The sequence below is a fragment of the Camelina sativa genome, chromosome 10, assembly GCF_030686135.1.
Source record: "Camelina sativa cultivar CO46 ecotype springtype chromosome 10, ASM3068613v1".
NCBI lineage: Eukaryota > Viridiplantae > Streptophyta > Magnoliopsida > Brassicales > Brassicaceae > Camelina > Camelina sativa.
Window position 1 is genome coordinate 15,764,299 of NC_141889.1, and position 22,136 is coordinate 15,786,434.

Consider the following 22,136-nt stretch of genomic DNA (forward strand, 5'->3'; position numbering starts at 1 on the left):
CAAACAACAAGCAAGCAATGATATTTAGACTAGGATTTCAATAAACAAAGAAGGCCTTGAGGAGGGATTCATGGGCTGAGCTAATCATTGTGGTTATCTAACTTGGTCAACAAATCTCAAGCAAACATTGAGCTGATCTCTAGACATACTATTCTAATACATGTTTAATCCACTCTCATGGCAAGAAACAATCAAACCTATGCAATTCTAGACTTGTTCTCACAAAGAAAAGAATCTACACAAGCAGGCATTAAGCAATACATCTCAAAACAAACAAGACTTCTAATCTCTTAGCAAGCCTAATGGTAGGCTCTAGATCTAGCCTTATCTATGCTCCTTAGACATTGGTGTGATGCTAAGATGCTTGAAATCAAACCATACCCTCTCAGATATAGGATCAGCATTAAGATCATCTAGCCTAGAAGAGATCTACAACAATCAAGCTTGACCAAATCAAACAAACCACAAGATCAACCCAGCCTAACCCATCCTCAAGGTCCTAAACAAACTACTCACAAGAACACATGGTGAAATATGTCAAAAACCCAGAAAATAATGAAACTTGCATCATTAGAGAGATGAAACAGAGATCTACAATATTAATGAAGGAATAAAACTCGAAATCTTAATACTTTGAAAGTTATGAAACAAACAAAATATAAGAATCTAGTCTTTCTCTCTCAAACAAGTATAAGATCTAAAAATAAAATAAAAGTGCAAAAGGAATGATATCTAAAAAAGGTAAAAACTAGGTTTTTGACTCTCTAAAAAGCTGGACTCTTTTGTGGCTGCAAGTACAAGGGCCTTATATAGGAGGTGAGGTGGAAGCCCTAAAAATACAAAAAGTCAAAGTGGTCAACGGCTCGGTCAACTCGACCAGTGCTCGGTCGAGTGGCTGGTCGAGCTGGCTTCTCTCGTGCATTCTCCACTCGGTCGAGTCCTCCTCAGCACACGGTCGAGTGGTGGTCGAGTGATGCGGTCGAGTTGGACTCCGGACCTTGATTCTACAGCCTTAACTCTCTTGTTTTCTCCTCAGGACAGCTTCACTTCTCCTCAGCATTGCTTCCATGCTCCTTAAGCTCCAAAATCACTTGTTTATGCATGAAAAGATGCAAATGCAATGCAACTACACTCTAATGCATGATTAGTCCTAAAGCTACACAATAATGGCCTAAATGGATAGCAAAAGATGCAAAAGTTGTGAATAAACTAAGGGAAAACAAGGTAAAATATATGAACATCAACACCCCCAAACTTAGTCTTTGCTTGCCCTCAAGCAAATAATCAAAGACAAAAGAAGGTAGGTGAGGTTTGAAAGTGGGATCTCAGCTCCTAAAGCTTGCAAATAGACTATCTAGAATCAATGTCCAAGTTACTAGTACTATGATGCAAGTTGAATGAGCTATACTTAAAGACTTTAGACAAGCATATCACAACCTTCACTGATTTGAGCCTTAGACATCCACATGCATTCAAATCAACCATTTCCTTTAACATTCATTAATCAAGAACATGAATCAATTCTATGCAATGCTTAAACTCATTTGGCTTGGCAGTAAAAGGTTTAGAGACAATGATGGTCTCTTTTTAGAGTAGGGCTTATCAATATCAAGGTTCTCTCATAAAAAATGAATTGAGCTTTAGAAGAATGCTAAAGGTAAGAACACTTAGACACATACAAGAACAAAACCTTGTCTACCCAAAGGCACCCAAAGTGTTTATCCTATCAATCTAAACCCAATTGGTCCTAGTGCTACCCTTTAACTTCTTTTCTTCTTTTTCACCCTTTTCTCTTTTGGTTTTAAAGTCTTAGGAGAGGTTTCTTATTTGATCTTTCTAGTGGAATGGGGGATTCTTACTTATTTGCTATGGTTCTCTTTTCTTCTTATTCTTAAGACATATAAGCATTTTGCTAGACTTCTCTTTTCTTTAACTAGAACCATCTTTAAACAACCTTATTCTTCCCATTCTTTCACTAGACTTTTAAATTTTCTTAAACACATTCCCCTACTAAAGACTCTAACCTTTTCTTTCTCTTTTTCCTCTTTTCTTTTCATAATAGCCAAGTCCCAAACCCAACAAGTGAACCACCTAGTCCTATCTAGTTTGAAAAATGCAAACTAGAACTACACAAGGCTTTACTCTTGTCAGTTCAAACCTAACACTTTCTACCAAGCTCAATCCCAAAAATAGGCCTCACACTCACAAGAATAAACATGGCTTGAAAGAAGGTTTGGTTTAGGGGTAGGGGAACTGATTCTTAATGAGGAAATAAGCTACTTGGATCAACAAGAGTGGTAAAAAGGAAAAAGATGATCCAAATATGTATGTGGTATCCATGAGTTTAAAGCATTGCACACATTGATAATTGAAAGTCAATATTAGGTTCTTATAAATAGGAAATGGTTTCAAATCTCAACATGCTTCAATTTAGACCAAATGCAATGTAGGAATTCAAGGCCTGGTTCAATCTTATTCTAACCACTCAACTAGCATCAAAGTACTATTAACTTGGGCATTGATCCTAGTCTAGTGAATAAACAAGCTAATAAGGGAATACTCATCATAGATCCCTAATGCAAGTACTATACAATCCTACATGAAACATGCTAAACAAGATCCTAATGTGCAGTGCAAACTACAAAAACACTCTTTTTTTTATAAAGATTTTTGTAAAAATTTTCAAATTTTTAGGGTTTTTCTATGCCTTAGATGCTATGCAAGTATTAACATGATTATGCTAAAAATTTGAATTACGAATCACAAAACACAATGTCAAATGCTATCTCAAACCCTCCCCCAAACTTAAATCACACAGTCCCTGTGTGAAAGAAATTTGATTGAGGATTCAAGATGAAAAACAAAAAACAAAACACAATGTCAAGTGCAATGATATCTACAATGGAAGGTGATAGTGGTACCTTAGGGATTGTGGAAGTAGTTGTCCACATCCATCTGCATGCTATCATAGGAGTAGTTGGGGTCTTGTTGATGACTTGGAGGTGGAGATTGGGGCAGCTCGACGATGGGGATCGACCGGGACTCGGTCGAGTACGTGCTCGAGTGGGGGGGTCGAGCTGGACCACGAGTGTTCTTTTCCTCTTCTATCTGGTCTCCCTTGCTTCCCTGATCATGAAAATACTAAAACAAAAATCAAAATATCAAAAACCTTAAACAATATGTACATGGATACCTTAGGGACTTCCTCCCTAGTGAGCTTGTTTAGAGTCACTAAGCTTGACTTTGATGTCCTTTTAGGCTGGTGGAGCATCTTGGAGAAGCATTGTGAACTTCTCAGGTGTTTCCTTTTCTCCTAAATACTTCTTAACTCTCTGTCCATTGATTGTGAACTCACTACCGTCCTTGTTGAGAAGTGTGACAGCCCCATATGGTAGGATCTCCTTTACCTTAAAAGGGCCTCCCCATCTACTTTTCAACTTCCCAGAGAATAACTTGAGTCTTGAATTGTAAAGCAAAGCTTGGTCTCCAGCCTGTAAGTCTTTGATGAGAATCTTCTTATCATTGAAGGCTTTAGTTCTTTCCTTGTAGATTTTGGAGTTTTCATAAGCTTCCAATCTGATTTCCTCAAGCTCATGCAGTTCAAGGCTTCTCTTAGCTTGTGCTGTCTCAAGATCCAAGTTCAAAAGTTTGATTGCCCATAGGGCTTTGTACTCAACTTCAACTGGGAGATGGCAAGACTTGCCATAGACCAGTTGGAATGGGGTTCTTCCTATAGGTGTCTTGAAAGCTGTTCTATAGGCCCAAAGTGTTTCATCAAGTTTGCTAGACCAATCCTTTCTTGTTGCTCCTACTATTCTTGATAGAATGGCCTTGATTTGTTTGTTTGACACTTCAACTTGTCCACTTGTTTGGGGGTGGTAGGCTGTAGACACCTTGTGTTTGACTCCATACTTCCTTAGCATTCCTTCAAAGATCTTGTTGATGAAGTGTGTTCCTCCATCACTAATCACAGCTCTTGGAATTCCATACCTAGGGAAGATTATGGTCTTAAAAAGTTTAAGTACCACTTTGTGATCATTAGTAGGGCTGGCAATAGCCTCTACCCACTTGGAGACATAGTCCACTGCCACTAATATGTAGACATTCCCATTTGAAGGAGGATTAAAAGGTTCCATGAAATCAATTCCCCACACATCAAATATCTCAACTTCCAGAATTGGGTTTTGGTTCATTTCATTCCTTCTTATGATATTTCCCATTCTTTGGCAAGCATCACACTTTGTGATGAACTTGTGAGTGTCTTTGAATAGTGTAGGCCACCATAGACCAGCTTGTAAGACTTTCTGGGCAGTTTTGAAAGTTGCAAAATGGCCTCCATAAGTGGAACCATGACAATGCCCTAGCACTCCTTCAACTTCATTTTCTGCTATGCACCTTCTAAACAACCCATCTGATCCTTTTTTGTATAAGTAAGGTTCATCCCAATAGTACTCATTGATGTCTTTGAGGAGCTTTTTCTTCTTATAAGGGTCCATATCTGCTGGGACTTCTTCACACACCTTGTAATTGACTATGTCAGCATACCAAGGTAAATCTTCACTTTCAAGTGCCATCCACTCCTCCATCTCATCCTGCTCGATCGTGTGCCCAAACATACTCGATCGAGTGCATGCTCGAGTGGGCGGTCGAGTTGGAGGCCGAGTTGTCCCTATCAGCATCAGCTTCTCCTCAGGCATTGAATCATCAATTGGAATCTCCTCCTCTATCCTCATTCTGGACAAATGATCAGCTACTCCATTCTCAATCCCTTTTTTATCAACTATTTCCATGTCAAACTCTTGGAGAAGCAGAATCCATCTTAGCAACCTTGGTTTTGTGTCCTTCTTTGAGTAGATGTGCCTCAAAGCAGCATGATCAGTGTACATAATTACTTTGGACCCTACTAAGTAGCTTCTGAATTTTTCAAAGGCAAAGACCACTGCTAGAAGCTCTTTCTCCGTTGTTGAATATCTTCCTTGAGTTTCATCCAAGGTCCTACTTGCATAGTGAATAACATGCAGCTTCTTATCTTTTTTCTGTCCCAGAACTGCCCCTACTGCAAAGTCTGAAGCATCACACATAATCTCAAATGGAAGATCCCAGTTTGGAGCTTGGACTATTGGGGCTGATATTAGAGCAGCCTTGATCTCCTTGAAAGCCTTCAAACAATCTTCATCAAAGTTGAACTCAGTCTCCTTGCAAAGCAACCTTGTCAATGGCCTAGCTATCTTTGAGAAATCCTTGATGAACCTTCTATAAAATCCAGCATGACCAAGAAAGCTTCTTATGTCCTTAACTGTTTTTGGTGGTTGAAGTTGAACCATGACTTCAATTTTTGCTTTGTCAACCTCAATACCCTTCTCTGAAATCTTATGACCAAGAACTATCCCTTCTTCAACCATGAAGTGACATTTTTCCCAATTTAGGACTAGATTTGTCTCCTCACATCTCTTTAAAACTCTGCATAGATTAGTAAGACAAGAAGAAAAGGAATCTCCATAGACAGAGAAATCATCCATAAAAACTTCAACCACATCTTCAATAAGATCAGAGAAGATTGACATCATGCACCTTTGAAAGGTAGATGGAGCATTACATAATCCAAATGGCATCCTCCTATATGCAAATGTACCATATGGACATGTGAATGTTGTCTTCTCTTGATCATTGGGATGAATAGGAATTTGGAAAAATCCAGAATATCCATCCAAGAAACAGTAATGAGTATGATTGGCTAATTTTCCCAACATTTGATCAATTAATGGAAGAGGAAAATGATCTTTCCTAGTAGCAGAATTAAGCTTCCTATAGTCAATGCACATTCTATGTCCTGTTATGGATCTAGTGGGAATTAACTCATCATGATCATTCTTTACTACAGTGATTCCTCCTTTTTTAGGGACACAGTGGACTGGTGAGACCCAAGTACTATCAGAGATAGGATAGATCACACCAGCTCCAAGTAATTTTAGAATCTCCTTTTTGACTACTTCCTTTAGGTTGGGATTAAGCCTTCTTTGAGGTTCAATACTAGAGTAGGATTCATTTTCAAGGTGGATTCTATGCATGCAAAGACTAGGTGAAATTCCTTTAATGTCATCCAAAGTATAACCAATAGCTTTTCTAAACTTCCTTAGCTCAACAACTAGCAAATCAAGCTCTTTCCTACTCAAGTTAGCATTTACTATCACAGGATAAGTAGAGTTCTCACCTAAAAAGACGTACCTTAGCCCATAAGGGAGAGGTTTTAGCTCTACTTTTGGTGCGTTCAGTTCAGACCAGTCGTCTGCGTGGGATTCGGAAGTGCACTCGGTCGAGTAGTGTTGGTGCTCGGCCGAGTGTGTGCTCGAGTGGGTGGTCGAGCTATCCGTATCTGCTGTTTGAACTGCCCAAACTTCCTCTCTTAATGCTGGTAACCCCTCAAAGACCTCTGGATGGTGTGATTCTTCACAGGAGTCCAATATATCTTCATAGGCCTTAGCCTCTTCATGGATAAACCCTTCCTCTCCACTTTTGGTCAAAACAGTTCTAAGGTGATCTTGTTCTGCTAGCTCTTCCATCAATTCTCCTGATAAGTTGTCCAACTCTTCAACCCAAAAGATTTGTCCTCCAATTGTTGGTTTCTTCATAGCCTCTACAATGTCAAATGTCATTTTGAGGTCTTCTCCCAAGTTGAGATCAATCTTCCCTTGTCTCACATCAATTATTGCTCTTGCTGTAGCTAGGAAAGGTCTCCCCAAGATCAAAGGATCTTTTGGTTCTTCATCCATTTTCAAGACTACAAAGTCTGTTGGGACTTCCACTGCTCCAACTCTAACTGGTAGATCTTCCAAAACACCATGTGGTAATCTTATTGATCTATCAGCTAGGATTAGGGAGATGTTGCATGGCTTATACCTTGTAAACCCTAGGCGCTTAGCAACTGATAGAGGCATTAGGCTCACTGAGGCTCCCAAATCACAAAGGCATCTATTGAAGGTTAAGGGCCCTATAGAGCAAGGTAGAGTAAAGGAACCAGGATCTCTTAGCTTTTGAGGGTTCACTTGCTTTTGGATTATGGCACTACACTCATGGCTGAGAATCACCATCCCTTGAACTTCCTTGATCCTTTCCATCACAACATCTTTCAAGAATTTTTGGTAAGGAGGAATCATCACAAAGGCATCTATTAGAGGCATCCTAAGCTCAATCTCTCTAACTTGTTTGTTAAACAATGCCTTATATTTTTCAACCATCTGTTTCTTAAATCTTCCTGGGAAAGGTAGTGGAGGCTTGTAAGGAGGAGGAATGAACCGGACTTCCTTTTCTTTGGAGGTAACTGGATTGATTTTCCCTTGAGAATCAGCCCGATCGAGTACTCGACCACCTACTCGGTCGAGTGAGTGGTCGAGTGGTACGTTGAATTCAATGGTGTGTTCATCCTGAGTTTCTTCCTGTTGGAAACCCTCCCCTTCTTGAATTCCACTGTCCTCAGTGTTGGGATGTGCTCCTAGCCGTGTTGGTAAGACTCTCCCACTGCGAAGATTGATAGCATTGGCAAATTCAGTACTTTGGACAATGGCTGTGCCCTTGTTATGGTCATACTTTGATGCAGAAGCTTGGTTGATCTCCATAGTCACCATCTTGGATGTCAGTGCCCTTGCCTTGTGTTTGCCCAATCAACAACTGTTGCATCATTGCTCTTAAGTCTTGTTCCTGGCCTTGGTTAGTCTGAAACCCTGGTGGGGGACACAATTGGGGCTGGAACACTTGGTGTTGTTGCTTGGGGATGTAGTTTTGTTGCTGTTGAGGTTGAGGAGGTGGATAGACCTGGTCTTGAGGGTTGGCCACATTGGTGTTCCTATAAGAGAGATTGTTGTTCTTGAAACCTCCTTGGTTGTAGCCTTTGAATCCTCCCTGGTTCTGCATGTAGCACAACTCAGCAAATTCAGGCTCCCCCTCTTGAACTGGAGCTTCCTCTTCACCAATGAAGTGAATGGACTTGGATTGGCTGAGGAGGATCATGTCAAGCTTCTCATTGACCATCTTCAAATCCTTCTTATACTTGTCCTCTTGATCAGTTGAGGAGCTCCTTATGGTCCTATCATAGTCCTCATTATAATTGCCATCAGATTGAGCAAGATTCTCAACTAATTCCCATCCTTCTTCCACATTCTTGTTGAGGAAATTGCCATTAGAGGCTGTGTCAAGAAGCATTCTTATCTTAGGAAGCACTCCTCTATACAAGGTGCTTAGAAGTGACTCATTGCTGAAGCCATGGTGAGGACACTGAGTTTGGAATCCTTTAAACCTCTCCCAAGCTTCACAAAAGCTCTCATTATTCCTTTGAGCAAACCCAGAAATCTCATTCCTCAGCCTAGCAGTCCTTGCATTGGAGAAGAACTTGGCCAAAAAAGCTTTCTTGCATGCATCCCATGTGGTGATAGCTCCAGTAGGAAGAGTCTTCTCCCAAAGGTGAGCTTTGTCTCCAAGAGAAAATGGGAAGAGTCTCAATTTGAATCCATCTTCACTCACTCCATTGATCTTAGTGAGTCCACATATTCTGTCAAACTCATCAAGGTGATCTAGTGGATCCTCCATTGGCAACCCATGAAACTTGTTTGCTTGTATCATTGAGATCAATCCACTCTTGATCTCAAAGTTATTGTTTGCTACTGAAGGTGGCACAATTCCAGCCCTTTGGTTGTGGGTATTGGGTGCATCTCCTGCACCAATGTGCCTTGGTCTTTGCTCATGGATAGCTTGTTGCTCCATGATGTCTTGACCTTGTTGTTGTTGAACTACTCTTCCTTGCTTATGTCTCAAACCCTTTTGTAGCCTGTGGATGTTGTCAATAGGCTGTTGAAGACTATCTTTGCCTTTTGACCTTGTGTGCATCAACAAACTCTACTACGTACTCGAACAGGTACACGGTCGAGCGCAGGCTCGAGTGGGTGGTCGAGTCGACTGGGAAGTAATGGCTAATTTGATCCGGCTTCTGGCTCGACCAAGTGCTCGATCACAGCTCGGTCGAGTGGTGGTCGAGTAGGTAGTCGAGTGGGTACCTGAAACACAAAACAGCCAAGCAAAGGAAGATTCCAGTTCAGTAACTTCACAAGTGTTTAAAACGAACTTAATCTTAGACTAATAGTGATCCTAAATGTCACAAAACACACTCAAATGGGCAACGGTGCCAAATTGAAACTGACTTTCTTTGTGGTGTATGAATGAATGATGTATGGAATGATGATGTATGGAATGAATAGAAGTCAGGGTGTTTCAATTCCCCTTATGCAGTTGCAGTATAAGAGGTGTCAATCCTATCTGAGTGATTGTGAACAATTAAGATGTGCATATGAGTCTAAGTCAAGCCAATTGTAAAGATTGTTTGTCACTAACAATCCTAAAATGAGATATGAAATGCAGAAAGTAAAACCAACTAGAACAGGATACTAAATGCAAACAGAACAAACAACTTAAAGCTATAATGAAACTAGAACAAAGATAGAAACTATGCTAATGAACTAATGCAAGACAAGTAATGAACAGGAAACTACGTGAATGCAATGGAAATGAAACAGGAATGAAACAAGACAATCACAAATCAAAAACACAAGTTCTAGGGATGAACTCGAGCAGCACTCGACCGAGTGTAGGTCGAGTACGTGGTCGAGCTAGACTTAAACGTGAAAACAGAGCAACACAAGAAAAACAGAGCAATGCTAAAACCAATCAAACAACAAGCAAGCAATGATATTTAGACTAGGATTTCAATAAACAAAGAAGTCCTTGAGGAGGGATTCATGGGCTGAGCTAATCATTGTGGTTATCTAACTTGGTCAACAAATCTCAAGCAAACATTGAGCTGATCTCTAGACATACTATTCTAATACATGTTTAATCCACTCTCATGGCAAGAAACAATCAAACCTATGCAATTCTAGACTTGTTCTCACAAAGAAAAGAATCTACACAAGCAGGCATTAAGCAATACATCTCAAACCAAACAAGACTTCTAATCTCTTAGCAAGCCTAATGGTAAGCTCTAGATCTAGCCTTATCTATGCTCCTTAGACATTGGTGTGATGCTAAGATGCTTGAAATCAAACCCTACCCTCTCAGATATAGGATCAGCATTAAGATCATCTAGCCTAGAAGAGATCTACAACAATCAAGCTTGACTAAATCAAACAAACCACAAGATCAACCCAGCCTAACCCATCCTCAAGGTCCTAAACAAACTACTCACAAGAACACATGGTGAAATATGTCAAAAACCCAGAAAACAATGAAACTTGCATCATTAGAGAGATGAAACAGAGATCTACAATATTAATGAAGGAATAAAACTCGAAATCTTAATACTTTGAAAGTTATGAAACAAACAAAATATAAGAATCTAGTCTTTCTCTCTCAAACAAGTACAAGATCTAAAAATAAAATAAAAGTGCAAAAGGAATGATATCTAAAACAGGTAAAAACTAGGTTTTTGACTCTCTAAAAAGCTGGACTCTTTTGTGGCTGCAAGTACAAGGGCCTTATATAGGAGGTGAGGTGGAAGCCCTAAAAATACAAAAAGTCAAAGTGGTCAACGGCTCGGTCAACTCGACCAGTGCTCGGTCGAGTGGCTGGTCGAGCTGGCTTCTCTCGTGCATTCTCCACTCGGTCGAGTCCTCCTCAGCACACGGTCGAGTGGTGGTCGAGTGATGCGGTCGAGTTGGACTCCGGACCTTGATTCTACAGCCTTAACTCTCTTGTTTTCTCCTCAGGACAGCTTCACTTCTCCTCAGCATTGCTTCCATGCTCCTTAAGCTCCAAAATCACCTGTTTATGCATGAAAAGATGCAAATGCAATGCAACTACACTCTAATGCATGATTAGTCCTAAAGCTACACAACAATGGCCTAAATGGATAGCAAAAGATGCAAAAGTTGTGAATAAACTAAGGGAAAACAAGGTAAAATATATGAACATCATCGACTGATCACTTGACCGAGCACCGGGTCGAGTTGGCCGAGCCGCCTGGCTATTTTGTCTTTTAGCATTTTTAGGGCTTCCCCTCCTTTTGCCTATTTAAGGACCTTGTACCCTACAGCCACAAAGGAGAGAGTTTTTTAGATATTCTCAAACCTATTATTTTACCCTTTTTGGGGATTTATGCTTTTTGCACTTTTATTTTCTTAGATCTTGTACCTCTTTTGAAGGAGAAATCACAAGATTCTTCATACTTGTTTGTTTCATAACTTTCAAAGTATCAAGAATTCGAGTTTGATTCCTTCTCCAATATTGTAGATCTCTGTTTTATCTTTCTAATCATGCAAGTTTCGTGTTTTTCTGGGTTTATGACTTTGCTGTTCATCATGTGTGATTGTGAGTAGATTCCTTAGCTCTTAGGGATGGTTTAGGCTGGATGGATGTTGTGGTTATTTGATTTGTTCAAGCTTGATTGTTGTAAATCTCTTCTAGGCTAGCTTTTGTTAATGCTGATCCTATAACTGAGAGGGTAGGGTTTGATCTCAAGCTTCTTAGCATCACACCAATGTCTAAGGTGCATAGATAATGCTAGATCTAGAGATTATCATTAGGCTTGCTAAGAGATTAGAAGTCTTGTTTGATTCTTGACATATTGCTTAATGCTTGCTTGTATAGATTCTTTACTTTGTGAGAACAAGTCTAGAAATATATGAGCTTGATTGTTTTTGCCATGAGAGTGGATTAACATGTTCTTAGAGATTAATGTCTAGAGATTAGCTCATGTTGATTGAGGTTTGTTGATCAAGTTAGATAACCACAATCTAATTTCAGCCCATGAATCCATCCCTAAGACCTTCCTTGTCTATTGATTTCTTAGTCTAAATCCTGTTGTTTGATCGTTGTTTGATTTACTTTTGTCTTGCTCTGTTTTACGTTTTTGTTCAGCTCGACCCTGCACTCGATAAACGCTCGATCGAGTGCTTGCTCGAGTTCATTCCCAGAACTCTTGTTTATGATTCGTGTCTGTCCTGTCTTGTTTCTTATTTCATTCTAGTTGCATTTCTGTTGCATTCATTTAGTTTCCTTTTCATTACTTTCCTTGCATTAGTTCATTACCTGCATTACTATAGTTTGATATCTGTTCTAGTTTCATTACTGCCATAATCATTCTGTTCCATTACATTTAGTATCTTGTCCATTCAGCTATTACATTCTGCATTTTACATTCTGCAATAGGTTGTTAGTGACAAACACCCTCTATAATTGGCTTAACTTAGACAAGTATTGCACACCCTGATTGCTTGCATTCACTCATTTAGGATTGATAGCTCTTATACTACAATTGCATCAGGGGAATTGAAACACCTTGCTTTCACCATTGTTCATCATCATATCATTCATTCACATTCCATTTCACACACACAAGAAAGATACTAGTTTCATCGAGCCGCCTTGCTATTTTGTCTGGTAGCCAAATCATGGTTTCCTTCCCCTTCTATATATACTCTTTGTACCCCATGGCCGCAAAAAAAAATCTTTTTAGCCAAAAAAGTCTCTGTAGCCACCAAAAAACATAGTTCTTACCCCTTAAGGGTTTTTAGGATTTATTTACTATTTTGCACCTTTTATTTACTGTTTTCCTCATATTATTATACTTTGTAAATTCCATAAATTTCAGTGTATTGAGAATCTGAACTTGCTTCTTTATATTAAGTTGTTCACTACAAGAAAACCTGCATTTAGGCACTACAATTTGTGACTCTTTTTTTGTTCACAAATAATTGTGACGGTTTTGTGTTTACTTTATAACTAGTAAATGACTATACATAAGTTAGTTACAATCTCGTCGCAAAATTACGGCGAAATGTTGTGGTCTGCAAACCGTCTCATATCTGCGACTGTTATAAGACTATTATCCGACTCTATTATTGTGTTCATAAAATATACGCAAATTGAGACGGATTAAAGATGCTCTTTCTAGTCAGGATTTTCAGTCCCAATCATTCTGTTCCATTACATTTAGTATCTTGTCCATTCAGCTATTACATTCTACATTTTACATTCTGCAATAGGTTGTTAGTGACAAACACCCTCTATAATTGGTTTAACTTAGAAAAGTATTGCACACCCTGATTGCTTGCATTCATTCATTTAGGATTGATACCTCTTATACTACAATTGCATAAGGGGAATTGAAACACCTTGCTGTCACCATTGTTCATCATCATATCATTCATTCACATTCCATTTCACACACACACAAGAAAGATACTAGTTTCAATTTGGCGCCGTTGTCCATTTGAGTGTTTATTTGTGACAATTAGGGTCTATATTAGTCTAAGATTAAGTTCCTTTATCCCCTTGTTCGCTACTGATCTCGATTCTTCTACTGCTTGTTTGTGATTGAGTTTCAGGTACCAACTCAACCTTCAACTCGACCGCCACTTGACCGAGTGAGTGCTCGAGTTCGTGATCGAGGCAGAATCCGGATACAAATAGACCTCACCTCCCAGTCGACTCGACCATCCACTCGAGCCTGCTCTCGACCGAGTTCCTGTCCGAGTCTGTACTCGAGTCTGTTGATGCAAACAAGATCCAAGGGTCATCACAATCTTCAGAGACTCCTTGATCACATCAACCGACCACCAAGGGACCTGAGACAGCAGAGAACAAGAATCAACCAGGAACAAGAACAACAAGTGCTAATGGAGCAACAAGATCAACAAGCTCCAAGGGCAAGGAACATTGGTGCTGGGGATGCACCTAACACACACAACCAAAGAGCTGGTATTGTGCCTCCTGCAGTTGCCAATAATAATTATGAAATCAAGAGTGGATTGATCTCCATGATACAAGCCAACAAATTTCATGGGTTGCCAATGGAGGATCCTCTAGATCACCTTGATGAGTTTGACAGGATATGTGGACTCAAAAAAATCAATGGAGTGAGTGAAGATGGCTTCAAGTTAAGGCTATTCCCATTTTCCCTTGGAGACAAAGCTCATCTCTAGGAGAAGACTCTTCCTACTGGAGCAATAACCACATGGGATGCATGCAAGAAAGCTTTTCTGGCCAAGTTCTTCTCCAATGCAAGGACTGCTAGGTTGAGAAATGAAATCTCAGGTTTTGCACAGAGAAATAATGAAAGTTTTTGTGAGGCATGGGAGAGATTTAAAGGATTCCAAACTCAGTGTCCCCACCATTGATTCAGCAATGAGTCTTTGCTCAGCACTTTGTACAGAGGAGTTCTACCCAAGATTAGAATGCTAGTTGATACAGCCTCCAATGGAAACTTTCTCAACAAGAATGTGGACGAAGGCTGGGAGTTGGTAGAGAATCTTGCTCAATCAGATGGTAATTATAATGAAGATTATGATAGAACCATAAGGATCACTTCCACTGATCAAGAGGACAAATACAAGCAGGATTTAAAGATGGTCAATGAGAAGCTTGACAAGATTCTCCTAAGCTAATCAAAAACCATTCACTTCATTGGTGAAGAAGAAGCTCCAGTCCAAGAAGGAGATAGGGAGTTTGCTGAGTTGTGTTATATGCAGAACCAAGGAGGAGGATACAAAGGCTACAACTAAGGTGGAGGATTCAAGCAGAACAACCTCTCTTATAGGAGCACCAATGTAGCCAACCGTCAAGACCAAGTCTATCCACCTCCTCAGCCTCAACAACAGAACAAATATGCACCCAAGCAACATCAACAAGTGTTCCAGCCCCAATTGTGTCCCCCACCAGGGTTTCAGACTAACCAAGGCCAGGAACAAGACCTAAGAGCAATGATACAACATCTGTTGATTGGGCAAACCAATGGAAAGATTGAGGAAGCCAAACAGTTTGCTGAGTTGAACCAAAGGCTCACATCCCAGTACAATGATCTGAAGTTTGAAGGTCTCAACTCTAGAGTGAAGTTTATGGAGAGCAACCTTGCCTCTACTTCAGCTCCTAAGACCAACCAACTCCCTGGAAAAGCAGTTCAAAACCCAAGGGAGTTTACTGCCAAAGCCATTCATATATTTGAAGAAGAAGTCACTGAGGACAATGACATTCAAGTTGGGGAGGATTGGTCATTTCTTGAAGCTCAGAGTGAAGTTTGTGCAAAGCAGACTGAATCCGGTATTGCACTCGACCAGGTGCTCGAGCAAACACTCGACCGAGTGAATGTTCGAGTGGTCGATCGAGTTGAAGAGTCAGAAGCTGTCAAGCCTGCTAAGTACATCCCTCCTGCTTACAAGCCCCCACTACCATTCCCAGGGCGTTTCAAGGCACATAAGCTTAAGGAACTAAGGGAGATCATTGAGAAAAAAGAAATGATGGCTTTGCAACAAGAGGAAGTGCAAGCTTTGAAGGAAGAAGTTGTGATTGAGAAAAAGGAAGTGATGGCCATAAAAGAGGTTATCATTGCTTACCAAGAAGAAGAGAGAGGACCTGCCTTGGAACAGTATGATCCATATCCTCTCTATAAGGATTTTTTGCTTGATTTGTCAAAGAATAAGGCTCAAGCTCAAGATGAGAAGGATCTTGAAGACCTTGGAGGAGTTATCATCCCAATTAAGCTTAAGAATCCAGGTCCATTCTATCTGTCTTGCACACTTAGCTATCTTCACTACAACCAGTGCTTATGTGACTTGGGAGCATCTATCAGTGTGATGCCCTATTCTATAGCACAAAAGCTTGGGCACACTGACTTCAAGTCCACCAACCTTCATATATGCCTAGCTGATGGTTCAAATAGAGATGTGGTTGGCAAATTGGAGAATATTCCAGTCAAGATAGGAAGATCAAGGATTCATACAGATTTTGTGGTATTGGAGATGGACAAGGAACCTGAAGATCCTATCATTTTTGGGAGGCCATTCTTAGCCACAGTTGGAGCTGTTATTGATGTTAAGGAAGGTCTTGTGACCTTGAACATTGCTGAGAGTATAGCTATGAAGTTTAACATCTATAACCCAACCAACCTTCCTACCATTGATGATCAACCTTTTACTATCAAGGAAAAAGGTGGTCATGAAGGTTTAAGTGAAGTGGCAACTCCAAAGGACAATCTCTCTCTTCAAGAAGATTTTGTGGAAAAGCTTAAGAGGTCAGTTCAAGAGTTGACTGGTATGGTTAAGGATCTCCAAGTCAAGCTAAACAAGAAGTCTTTGAGGAAAGCAAGACCAAAGCTCAAAATCAAGAAGAAATATGGTTTGTGTGTTAAAGGTAAGGTGATCAAGGATCAGACTCACAGTGATCAAGAAGTGCCAGGGAGGATTTCATCACCTCCTTGGTATCTAACCAAAGCCTAAGAAGGCAACCAAAGTCAAGCTTAGTGACTCTAAACAAGCTCACTAGGGAGGAAGTCCCTAAGGTATCCTTTGTAAATAAGCTTTATTTTCCTTGTAGTTTTGATGTGTTTTCTTTTATGTTTGTGTTGAACAGGCCTTTCAATGAAAGTGTAGATGGGTATGGAGAGATTTGGAATTAGGGAAGTAGACTCGCAAGCCCACTCGACCAGCCCACGAGAGGTACTCGACCGAGTTGGCAAAGAACTAAGGCCCACTCGATTCCCATTTCTCTAGAATGATCGAGTGGAGGGAAGAAAAAAAAGAAAAATTTGAATTTTCAAACTTTGGTCAAGGAGCTCGACCACGTGCTGGTCGAGTGGCAGCAAAAAGCAGGTCAAAGATTCCCATTTCAAATTTTGAATGGTACGGACGCTCCAGTCTTGTCTCCTTGTCCCCTTAGCTTCTTTAAATAGAGCTTGATTCGATCATGTATCTCTCACACTCTCTCATTTGCTCAAAACAATTAAATTCAAGTTTAAAATCTCTCTCAAAGTTCATCTTTTTGCTCAAGCTTAGTTTTTTTTAGTTTTTGGGTCACTAACCTATTAACTTTAAGCTTTGAGTCTATTCCTCTCAGTTCTATTCGAAAATGTCTTCAAGGATTACTAAGAAGTCTCAACAAGCGGCTGGAAGCTAAATGGATCGTCGTGATGCTAGTCTTGAATCAAGAGGAGAATCTGGAAGAACCACTCGACGACCCACTCGAGAAAGCACTCGACTGAGTGGTCGTCCGAGTGGTAGGTCGAGTCAGATGCCGAGTTCAAGGAACCAGTCAGCTGAGGAAGATCCTGAGAGGACTGAAAGTGAAGAAGAAATAGAGCCAACTCTTATGGAATTCATGAGGAGAAACAAGACCAAAGGGAAAAGGCCAGCAGTTGAGATTGAACAAGAGGAGGTTGAGAGTGAGAGTGAAGAAGAAGATGAAGAAGAAGAGGGAGAGGATGATGGAAAAGCAGAATCTTGTGGTTTGACAAAGAGGCAACTTTATGAAGCCTTCATGAGAATGGAGTTCCTGGGGACTAGATATCCACACAAGGAAACCATGGAGAAGCTAGCCATTGATGAAGATGTGGAGTATCTTTTTGAAAAGAGCAACTTAACCAAGTTCATGGGGCTTTGCATGGAGGGTTACAAGGAAGAAAGTTGTGAGTTTCTAGCCACAGTCAAGCTGCACACATATGCAAGGAAGGATGATGAGTTGGGAGCTGGTCATATTGCCTTTACTATCAAGGGGAAGAAGTATGAGCTTCCAATGAAGAAGATAGCCAATATCTTTGGCTTTGAAGTTGTGAGTAATAGGAGCTTAATGATACCAAGAGAAGAGCTCTTTGCTGTTTAGGAAACCATTGGAGACAACATCACTTACTCATCCTCCAAGACCAAGAGTTCAAAGATAAGAAGCCCAGTCCAAAGGTACTTCCACAAGGCCTTAGAAAACACCTTCTTTGTTAGGAAGGAAACTGGAAATCTCAATGAGGGTGAGCTCAAGATGATTGATATGGCTCTCAATGGAATCATCCTTAAGGAAAGAGATGGACCAATCATTCTTGGGACCACTGTGGAGACTGACCTTGCAATGGTGCTCATTGACCACATGATATATTTGAGAAGTTGGGTAGGCAAACTACAAAACAAAAGGTCAAGAGGAGCCTTAGCCATTGGAGGCATCATAACTCCAATACTACAAGCTGCCAAGATCCCACTTAGAGGAGAGAAGGTTTTGCCAAGATGGATTGACTCAAGCTACTTCACCTCTACTCTCATATTGGCCAAAGAAATGCATCAAGGAAATCACATTTTCAACTTTGAGCTTCCAACAGTTGGGAAAAAACAGTTGATCTTACCTAACCAAGAGCTCACCACCATTCAAGAAGGAGCAAACATTGACTTTTGGCCAGCTGATGAGTTCTTGTTTGATGGAATAGTTCAAGTTAGAGTTGATGAAGCCGGAGATGTGCAAATGGCTGATGGGGAGGAGCAGTTTTACTTTGAGGATTATGAGCCCAACCCAAGAGATAGTAGAGGAGTGAGGGAGACTAGCAAGAGGTTGACACTCCTACAAAGGTGGAACAAGTGGCATGGGAAGAAGTTTGATAAGATAAAGAAGAAGGTGGGCAATATGGCTAAGTCCATCAAGAGCCTAAAGAAGGAGATTGCTGAGTTGAAAAGTGGAAATTCTTCACCAACACCATCTAGCCTTTTGAGGAGGAGTAGCTCAACTAGAGCACTTTCAAGAGTTGAAAACCCTGTGGAACCAGCTAGAGCCTCCATGTACGAGCCAATTCAGAGGAAGAGGAGTTCAAGTAGCCGAGAACAAAAATTTTCAAGGCACTCGACCGGGTCACTCGAGCACCCACTCGACCGAGCACCCCAAATGCACTCGGCCGAGTTCCAGCCCAGAACACCTTATGGCTTCCCAGCTCCAGCTGCTTATCCAAACTATCCAGGTTACCCTCCCTTCCCATCCCAGTACTTCATAGATCCAGCACTCTTGCACCAGTTCTACCAGCAGCAAGGTCAGAGTTTTGGCACTCGCAGTCCAGCTCGACCCCCCCACTCGAGCACGTACTCGACCGAGTCCCAGTCGGTTGCCATCATCGAGCTGCCCCAATCACCTTCTCCAAGTCACCAACCAGACCCCAACTACACATTTGAAAGCATGAATGAGGATGTGGACAGCTTCTTCTCCAATCCTTGAGGTACCAATATCACCTTCACTTGTAAATATCATAGCATTTGATGTTGTGTTTTGTTTTCTGTCTTGAATCCTCTTACAAATTTCTTTCACACATAGGACTGTGTGATTTAAGTTTGGGGGAGGGTTTGAGATAGCATTTGATGTTGTGTTTTGTTTTCTTATTTCAAATTTTTAGAATCATCATATTAGTATTTGCATAGCATCTAAGGCATAGAAAACCCCTAAAAATTTGAAATTTTTTGCAAAATTCTTTATAAAAAAAAGAATGTTCATGTAGTTTGCATTGCATAATAGCATCTTGTTTAGCATGTTTCACGTAGGACTGTTAATTATTTGCATTAGGGATCTATGATGAGCTTTGCCTTGTTAGCTTGTTTAATTCACTAAACTATGATCAATGCCTAAGTTAATAGTACTTTGATGCTAGTTGAGTAGTTAGAAGTATAAGATTGAACCAAGCCTTGAATTTCTGCATTGTATTTGGTCTAAATTGAAGCATGTTGTGATTTGATGCCATTTCCTATTTATATGAACCTAATATTGACTTGTAATTATCAGTTTGTGCATTGCTTTAAACTCATGGATACCATATACATATTTGGATCATCTTTCTCCTTTTTACCACTCTTGTTGATCCAAGTTACTGATTGAATCATTAAAATCAGTTTCCAATACCCTTAACCAACCCTTCTTTCAAGCCATGTTTATTCTTGAATGTGTAAGGCCTATTTTGGGATTGAGCTTGGTAGAAAGTGTTAGGTTTGAACTGACAAGAATAATGCCTTGTGTAGTTCTAGTTTGCATTTTCCAAACTAGATAGGACTAGATGATTTCATTGTTACGGTTTGGGATTTGGTTGTTTGAAAAAGAAAGAAAAGAAAAGAGGAAAAGAGAAAGAAAATGTTAGAGTCTTTAGGATGGGAATGTGTTTAAGTAAAATCAAAGTCTAGTGAAAGAATGGGAAGTATGATATTGTTTAAAGATGGTTTCAGTCAAAGAAAATAAAGAAAGAAAAAGAAGAGTATAGCAAAATGCTTTTATGTCTTAAGAATAAGAAGAAAAGAAAACCATAGCAAATAAGTAAGAATCTCCTATTCCACTAGAAAGATCAAATAAGAAACCTCTCCTAAGACTTTAAAATCAAAAGAGAAAAGGGTGAAAGAGAAGAGGAGAAGTTAAAGGGTAGCACTAGGATCAATTGGGTTTAGATTGATAGGATAAACACTTTGGGTGCCTTTGGGTAGACAAGGTTTTGTTTTTGTATGTGTCTAAGTCTTCTTACCTTTAGCATTCTTCTAAAGCTCAATCCACTTTTATGAGAGAACCTTGATATTGATAAGCCCCACTCTAAAGAGAGACCATCATTGTCTCTAAACCTTTTACTATCAAGCCAAATGAGTTTAAGCATTGCATATAATTGATTCGTGTTCTTGATTAATGAATCTTAAAGGAAATGGTTGATTTGAATGCATGTGGACATCTAAGGCTCAAATCAGTAAAGGTTGTGATATGCTTGTCTAAAATCTTTAAGTACAGCTCATTCAACTTGCATCATAGTACTAGTAACTTGGACATTGATTCTAGATGGTCTATTTGCAAGCTTTAGGAGCTGAGATCCCACTTTCAAACCTCACCTACCTTCTTATGTCTTGTTCATTTGCTTGAGGGCAAGCAAAGACTAAGTTTGGAGGTGTTGATGTTCATATATTTTACCCTGATTTCCCTTAATATATTCACATCTTTTGCATCTTTTGCTATCCATTTTGACCATTATTGCATAGCTTTAGGACTGTTCTTGCATTAGAGTTTAGTTGCATTGCATTTGCATATTTTCATGCATAAACAGGTGATTTTGGAGCTTAAGGAGCATGGAAGCAATGATGAGGAGAAGTGAAGCAATCATGAGGAGAAAGCAAGAGAGATAAGGCTGAAGAACCAAGGTCCGGAGTCCAACTCGACTGCCCACTCGACCAGACACTCGACCGTGTGCTGAGAGGGACTCGACCGAGTGGGAGGAGCACAAGAGGAGCCAACTCGACCCGTCACTCGACCGAGCACCAGGTCGAGTTGGTCGAGCCGCCTGGCTATTTTGTCTTTTAGCGTTTTTAGGGCTTCCACTACTTTTTCTATATAAGGGCTTGTACCTGCAGCCACCAAAGGAGTCCAACTTTTTAGAGAGTCAAAAACCTAGTTTTTACCTTTTTTAGAATTATTCTTTTTGCACTTTTATTTTCTTAGATTTTGTACTTCTTTTAAAAGAGAAAAAAAGACTAAATTCTTCAATATTGTTGGTTTCATAACTTTCTTAATATTGAGAATTTGAGTTTGGTTCTTTCTTCAGTATTGTAGATCTTTGATTTATCTTTCTAATGATGCAAGTTTCAGTATTTTATGGGTTTATGACTTTGTTGTTCATCATGTGTTCTTGTGAGTAGTTGCTTAGGATCTTGAGGATGGGTTAGGCTGGGTTGTGTTTGAGGTTTGTTTGATTTGGTCAAACTTGATTGTTGTAGATCTCTTCTGGGCTAGATGTTCTTAATGCTGATCCTATATCTGAGAGGGTAGGATCTGATTTCAAGCCTCTTAGCATCACACCAATGTCTAAGGAGCATAGATAAGGCTAGATATGGAGACTATCATTAGGCTTGCTAAGAGATTAGAAGTCTTGTTTGATTTTTGACATATTGCTTAATGCCTGCTTGTGTAGATTCCTTACTTTGTGAGAACAAGTCTAGAGATGCATGAGTTTGATTGTTTCTTGCCATGAGAGTGGATTTAACATGTCTTAGAAATATATGTCTAGAGATTAGCTCAAGTTGTTTGAGATTTTTTGACCAAGTTAGATGACCTTAATCATAGTCCAGCCCATGAATCCCTCCTCAAGACCTTCCTTGTTTATTGATTTATTAGCTTAAATCCTGTTGTTTGATCGTTGTTTGATTCGTTTTGGTATTGCTCTATTTTTCTTGTGTTGCTCTGTTTTGCGTATTTGTCCAGCTCGACCCTGCACTCGGTCAACACTCGATCGAGTGCTTGCTCGAGTTCCAACCCAGAACTTGTGTTTATGATTTGTGTTTGTCCTGTTTCACTCTAGTTGCATTTCTGTTGCATTCATTTAGTATCCTGTTCATTACTTACCTTGCATT

General features: G+C 40.0%; 2 non-coding genes across 2 annotated transcripts; one reads left to right on the top strand and one right to left on the bottom strand.

Annotated features, from left to right (window-relative positions):
• The first annotated feature begins 8,251 nt into the window (after nucleotides 1–8,251).
• On the top strand, nucleotides 8,252–8,358 carry LOC147936200 (small nucleolar RNA R71). The gene has a single exon (XR_015569700.1). It is a non-coding gene; the product is annotated as a small nucleolar RNA R71 (small nucleolar RNA).
• A 5,696-nt stretch (nucleotides 8,359–14,054) lies between these two features.
• Nucleotides 14,055–14,161, bottom strand: LOC147936201 (small nucleolar RNA R71). Its single transcript, XR_015569727.1, has one exon. It is a non-coding gene; the product is annotated as a small nucleolar RNA R71 (small nucleolar RNA).
• Between the last annotated feature and the right edge of the window lie 7,975 nt (nucleotides 14,162–22,136).